Raw genomic sequence first — 7,076 nt, forward strand, 5'->3', positions numbered from 1 at the left:
AACATGGCGAAACACCCTCTCTACAAAAAAATACAAAAATTAGGTGGGTTAGCCGGGCGAGGTGGCGGGCGCCTGTAGTCCCAGCTACTCGGGAGGCTGAGGCAGGAGAATGGCGTGAACCCGGGAGGGGGAGCTTGCAGTGAGCTGAGACCCGGCCACTGCACTCCAGCCTGGGCGACAGAGCGAGACTCCGTCTCAAAAAAAAAAAAAAATTAGGTGGGCATGGTGGCGCACGCCTGTATTCCCAGCTGCTCAGGAGACTGAGGTGGGCAGATCAGTTGAGCCCAGGAGGTTGAGGCTGCAGTGAGCCATGATTGCCCCACTACGTTATTCCAGGCTGGGTGACAGAAGGAGACCCTGTCTCGGCAAAAAAAAAAAAAAAAAAAAAAAAAAAAATCTCTCAGTTCTGAAGGCTGGGAAGTCTAATAGCAAGGTGCAGGCATCTGATGAGGTTCTTCTTGTGGCATCATTCCATGGCATGTGGCAGAAGAGCAAGAGAGGGAGGGAGGGGGAAAGAAGGGAGGGAGAGGGAGGGAGATGATAGGGAGAGAGACATGGGGGGGAAGGGGCTAAACTCACCCTTTTATCAGGAAACCACTCCCACAATATCAGCATTAATTCATTAATGAGGGGCTCTCATGATCTAATTACCTCTAAGTCTCTACTTGTCAGCACTGCTGCAATGGGGATTTAGTTTCTAAAACATGAGCTTTGAGGGACACAGTCAAACCATAGCAGCAATTCAAAATGATGCCTCTTGCGTGGGCGTGGTGGCTCACGCCTGTAATCCTAGCACTTTGGGAGGCCGAGGCAGGCAGATGGCTTGAGGTCAGGAGTTCGAGACCAGCCCCGCCAGCACTGGTGAAACCCCGTCTCTACGAAAAAATATAAAAATTAGCTGGGCGTGGTGGTGTGTGCCTATAATCACAGCTACTTGGGAGGCTGAGGTATGAGAATCACCTGAACCTGGGAGGCAGAGATTGCAGTGAGCTGAGAGTGCCCCACTGCACTCTAGCTTGGGCGACAAAAAACAAAAAACAAAAAAACGCCTAAGCAGAATCCTTGTATGGATAATAGAGGAGCCAATGAGATAGGCCTTGAAGCTTGCTTCCAAGGTCTCCATGGATCCTTTGAAAGTCAAGCCCATAAGTTGCCATAATATTCTTTCTGCCATTTAATAAATGAATACTTTTTGAGCAAGATTGTGTTAACCAGGTGCTGTGTAACATATGAAAGAGGAAAAGGCACAGTTTATGACTGTGAAGAAGAAGCAGGTTGTACTTCCATTGAGAGATGCTTGCCAATAACAGCTGGCATGTTCCCAGGGCCTAGTCAGGGTGCAGATGATAAGCAAGAAAAGAAATCGGTAGCATGGGCAGGGCAGCTGTCCAGGAAGCCTTTTTTTTTTTTTTTTTTTTTTTTTTGAGACGGAGTCTCCCTCTGTCTCCCAGGCTAGAGTGCAATGGCGCAATCTCAGCTCACTGCAACCTCCGCCTCCCAGGTTCAAGCGATTCTCCCCACTCAGCCTCCTGAGTAGCTGGGATTACAGGCACCTGATATATGCTGGGCTAATTTTTTTTTTTTTAACTTGAGAGATGTGTAAGAGGCTTTATTTGGAGGGGAGCAGGAATTTAATCAATGAGGCCAAATCCCATGTCTTTGTCTGACTCTTCAGACTCCTCCTTCTTCTCATGTTTCTCCTCTGCTGCAGTGGGAGTGGAATCAGCAGCGGCGGCTTTAGAGCCTGGGGCAGCAGAGACGGCTACAGCCCCACTGGCAGGTACACTGGCAAGCTTGCCAACACTCTGGGCAATGACGTCTTCAATGTTTTTTCCATTCAGCTCACTAATAACCTTGCTGAGCTGGTCGTTGTCCATCTCGATGCCCACGCTGTTCAGGATCTTCTTGATGTCCTTGTTGCTGGGGGAGGGGTTACCCCCCCCCCCCCCCCCCCGAGGGCAGCCAGCAAGTAGGAGGCAATGTATTGCATTGCGGCGGTGGTGGAGAGGCCTCATGCGTGCGACCTCGGCGGTGGTCAGGGAGGAAAAGCAATATTTGTATTTTTAGTAGAAATGGGGTTTCACCATGTTGGCCAGGCTGGTCTTGAACTCCTGACCTAAGGTGATCTGCCCACCTTGGCCTCCTGAAGTGCTGGGATTACAGGTGTGAGCCACCCAGCCAGGCCCAGGGAGCCTTTATTTTTATTTTTATTTTTATTTTTTTCTGAGACGGAGCTTCGCTCTGTCGCCCAGGCTGGAGTGCAATGGCGCAATCTCGGCTCACTGTAACCTCCGCCTCCCCGGGTTCAAGCAATTCTACTGCCTCAGCCTCCTGAATAGCTGGGACTACAGGCACGCACCACCACACCCGGCTAACTTTTGTATTTTTAGTAGAGACGGGGGTTTCACCATGTTGCCCAGGCTGGTCTCGAATTCCTGACCTCGTGATCTGCCCGCCTTGGCCTCCCAAAGTGCTGGGATTACAGGCGTGAGCCACAGCGCTAGGCAGGAAGCCTTTTTAGAGACAAGATGGAAGAGTTTAGGGTGGGAGTAAATAAAGCTGGCTGGAGACATGCCAGTGCCTCTGAGAACTAGCAATTTGGTGCTCAGAGTAGGTTAATAATGTGGTGATACTCTAAATTGATAGTCCTTAGATACTTGTCACTGTTAGTTTAGAGGAGAAGTGGTACAAGCATGGGGAAGGATGAAGGAGGAGGCTAGCTTTTGTCAACCTTTAGTTTCTCTTTTATTATTCCCAATTATTTATTTAATTTTTTAAGAGACAGAGTCTCATGCTGTCACCCAGGCTAGAGTGCATTGGGTAAACTCAAGCTCCTGGGATCAAGCAGTCCTCAGGTTCCCAAGTAGCTATGACTACTGGCATGAGTCACTATTTCCAGCTAATTTTAAAATTTTTGTAGAGATGGGGGGTCTCACAATGTTTCCGGGGCTGGTCTCAAACTCCTGGCCTCAAGCGATCCTCCCGCCTCAGCCTCTCGAAGTATTGGGATTGCAGGTGTGAGCCACTGCTTCTGGCCTCCAATAATGTATTATTGTTCCACTCTCCAAAAAAAAAAGTTCATCAGACAAGCAGCTTAGTGACTCTGTGTTGGTACTGGACCTGCTCCTTGAGGCAACTCTTCTTCCTCACTCCTTCTGCAACCACTTTATTCCATATTTCATTTAATTCCGTACAGAGCTTTCCCTGAGACAAGTTCTCCACTTCCTCATGTTTGTCAGTGTATTTCAGGGCCCCTTACAGATTAGTGTTCCCATTGATTGCCCAACAAGGCCCCTTCCTAACCCAGCTTTAACCCTCTTAGGATGCTGTTGACATATATGTTGTGACTAAAATGTTTTTATGTATAATTTACTCTTTGTAAGGGACCTTATCACATATTCTGTTCTATGAGGGGCCACCTCTGGTGGTGGCAGAAGAAGCGGGACATAGTCATGCCCTGGAAGAAGCGTTAGGTTGGGCAGCAGGAGGCTGCTTTTGAGCTGTGGCTTTACAACTAACTTGCTGTATGTTCCCGTGTTAAGTCACAGTCTCGACCTGGCCCTTCATTTCTTCTTCTAAATATGAAATACCGGGCTAGAACCAGGTGGCAAAACAGGTTTTGTCTTATGTGCCCATCCCAATCTGTTTGTAACAGTTTACTCTACTGATGCATAGAGAAAACTTTTTAGACCACATGTGGGCTCTGGAAGAAAGAGCGATCAATTAGCATTATCTACAATGAGTAAAGAAAGGGGGTAGTGATGGTGGTGATAACATGAGTGCCTTATTTTTCGATTCCCTTGGTTGAATAAGCTCTAAGAAATTCCATTTGGAATTCTATAAACATAATGTGAATATCAGTTAAACATTCTCAGAGAGTTTCTCAATTTAAAATTAGAATTCTGTAGACTTCCCTAAATGATACCTAGGTTATTTAGAGCAGGAAAATAGCTCTAATTCTTCGCTTCATGAGGATGGCTTTGCTTCTGGCCAACCTCATTAGGATTTACACATTTGCAGTTTTTCTACATGTGGGGAATTCTTACACTGATAGATTCACACTGTCACTAAGTCCTTCTTGTGACCAATAGCACACATTAAAAATTTTGATTATAAATTAAGATGATATGACCAAAAATACAGCACAAAGAAGCAAAAAGCTGAACACTGTAAACCACATTAAAACGAAAAGGTAAAAGAAAAACCGTAGGCTGGATGAAAATATTTGCAAATATTTACCTAAAAAGTACTTAAAAGATAAAGTACTCCTAAAACCAACAAGAAACATACGAACAACCGGCCGGGCGCAGTGGCTCACGCCTGTAATCCCAGCACTTTGGGAGGCTGAGGCGGGTGGATCACCTGAGGTGGGGAGGTCAAGACGGCCCTAACCAACATGGAGAAACCCCGTCTCTACTAAAAATACAAAATTAGCCAGGCATAGTGGCGCATGCCTGTAATCCCAGCTACTTGGGAGGCTGAGGTAGGAGAATCGCTTGGACCCAAGAAGCGGAGGTTGTGGTGAGCCGAGATTGCGCCACTGCACTCCAGCCTGGGCAACAAGAGCAAGACTCTGTTTCAAAAAAAAAAAAAAAAGAAAGTTAAAAAAAGGAAACATATAAACAACTCTGTAGAAAGAGAGCAAAGAATATGAATAGGCAACTCAAAAAAGAAAAAAATATAAGCCCCGTTAGATATGAAAAATATGAAATATTAAATATTTTTAATAAAGAAATGTAAAATGGCCGGGCGCGGTGGCTCACGCCTATAATCCCAGCACTTTGGGAGGCTGAGATGGGTGGATCACCTGAGGTCAGGAATTCGAGACCAGCCTGACCAACATGGAGAAACCCCGTCTCTACCAAAAATACAAAAATTAGCCGGGCGTGGTGGCGCATGCCTGGAATCCCAGCTACTCAGGAGGCTGAGGCAGGAGAATCACTTGAACCTGGGAGGCGGAGGTTGTGGTGAGCCGAGATTGTGCCATTGCACTCTAGTCTGGGCAACAAGAGCGAAACACTGTCTCAAAAAAAAAAAAAAAAAAAGGAAAGAAACGTAAAATGAAGCAAGATACTATTTCTCTGTATCATATTGGCATTTTTTTTTTCTTCTCCTCCTCCTTCCCCTCCTTCATATACTGGCATATATTTTTCAATGTTGACATAGAAGTAAGGCAGAAAAGGGCATAAATTAGTGCAACCAGTTTTGGGGAAAACTTGGAATCATCTATGAACACTTTAAGTGCATATCCTTTGACCCAGTGTAACCATCTGATGGGTTCTTCCTGCCTGCTGCACAAATAAAGACCATGGCATTGTAGTAAAGAAAGAATTTTATTGGTGGGAGGCTGGACACACCATATGGGAGATGGAGTTATTACTCAAATCAATCTTCCCGAAAACCCTGGGATTGGGGTTTTTAAGGAGAATTTGTGGGTAAGGTATCAGAAAGTGAAGCGTGCTGATTGGCTGGGTTAGAGATGAAATCATAGGAAGTTAAAGCTGACTTCTTGTGCTGAGTCAGTTCCTAGGTGGGGGCCACAAGACCGGATGAGGCAGTTTATCTGTGTGGGTGGTGCCAGCTGATCCACTGAGTGCAGAATATGCAAAATATCTCAGGCACTGATCTTAAGCTTTACAAAAGTGATATTAAAGCAATTTAGGGAGGTTCAGAATCTTGCAACCTTCAGCTGAATGACTCCTAAACCATAATTTCTAATCGTGTAGCTAATTGTTAGTTCTGTGAAGGGTGTCTATTCCTATTCCCCAGGCAAGAAGGGGTTTGATTTGGGAAAGAGTTGTTATTATCTTTGTTTTTTTTCTTTTTTTTTGAGATGGAGTCTCGCTCTGTCGCCCAGGCTGGAGTGCAGTGGCACGATCTCGGCTCACTGCAACCTCCACCTCCCGGGTACACGCCATTCTCCTGCCTCAGCCTCCCGAGTAGCTGGGACTACAGGCATCCACCACCACGCCTGGCTAATTTTTTGTATTTTTAGTAGAGACGGGGTTTCACCGTGTTAGCCAGGATGGTCTCGATCTCCTGACCTTGTGATCTGCCCGCCTCAGCCTCCCAAAGTGCTGGGATTATAGGCATGAGCCACTGCGCCCAGCTATTGTCTTTGTTTTAAACTATAAAGTAAGTTCCTCTCAAAGTTAGGAATAGGCATCAGCCTATGCCCAGGAATGAGCAAAGACAGCTTGGAGGTTAGAAGCAAGATAGATACAATTAAGTCAGGTCCCTTTCACTGTGATAATTTTCCCAGTCATAATTTTTGCAAGGGCGGTTTCACTAGCACCTTATGTTTAAATTTTTGTCTTAAAAATGTTAGTGAAAGTGTGTAAAGATATGTATATGTATACACACAGAGAGAAACACAATCTCTGTCAGATATTTATTGCAACAATTTTATTTTATTTATTATTATTATTATTTTTTGAGATGGAGTCTTGCTCTGTCACTCAGGCTGGAGTGCAGTGGCACGGTCTCAGCTCACTGCAACCTCTGCCTCCCAGGTTCAAGCGATTCTCCTGCCGCAACCTCCTGTGTAGCTGGGATTACAGGTGCGCACCACCACGCTTGGCTGATTTTTGTATTTTCAGTAGAGACGGGGTTTCTCCATGTTGGTCAGGCTCATCTCGAACTCCTGACCTCGTGATCCACCCACCTTGGCCTCTCAAAGTGCTGGGATTACAGGCGTGAGCCACTGCACCCAGCTATTTTTTTCGTTATTAGTTTTTAAAAGAGGGTCTCACTCTGTTGCCCAGGATGGAGTGCAGTGGCACGAACAAGGCTGACTACAGCCTTGATCTTCTGGGTTCAAGGGATCTTCCTGCCTCAGTCTCCCCTGTAGCTGGGACCACAGGTGTGCACCTCCACACCTGGACAATTTTTCTGTTCTTTATGGAAACAGAGTCTCACTTTGTTGCCTGGGTTGGTCTCAAATTCCTGGGCTCAAGTGATCCTCTTGCCTCAACCTCCCAAAGTGTTGGGACTATAAGCGTGAGCCACTGTACCTGACCATGGCCCTTTTAAATTTTTTTATTATTTAACTTTTTGTTATAAGGAGCAAATATAAA

The 7,076-nt window shown here is 45.8% G+C and overlaps 1 pseudogene; it reads right to left on the bottom strand.

Moving 5' to 3' along the window:
• Window positions 1-1,631: 1,631 nt before the first annotated feature.
• Window positions 1,632-1,990, bottom strand: LOC102126417 (large ribosomal subunit protein P2-like; annotated as a pseudogene).
• Between the last annotated feature and the right edge of the window lie 5,086 nt (window positions 1,991-7,076).

The sequence above is a fragment of the Macaca fascicularis genome, chromosome 6 (assembly GCF_037993035.2).
Source record: "Macaca fascicularis isolate 582-1 chromosome 6, T2T-MFA8v1.1".
NCBI classification, from domain to species: Eukaryota; Metazoa; Chordata; class Mammalia; order Primates; family Cercopithecidae; genus Macaca; species Macaca fascicularis.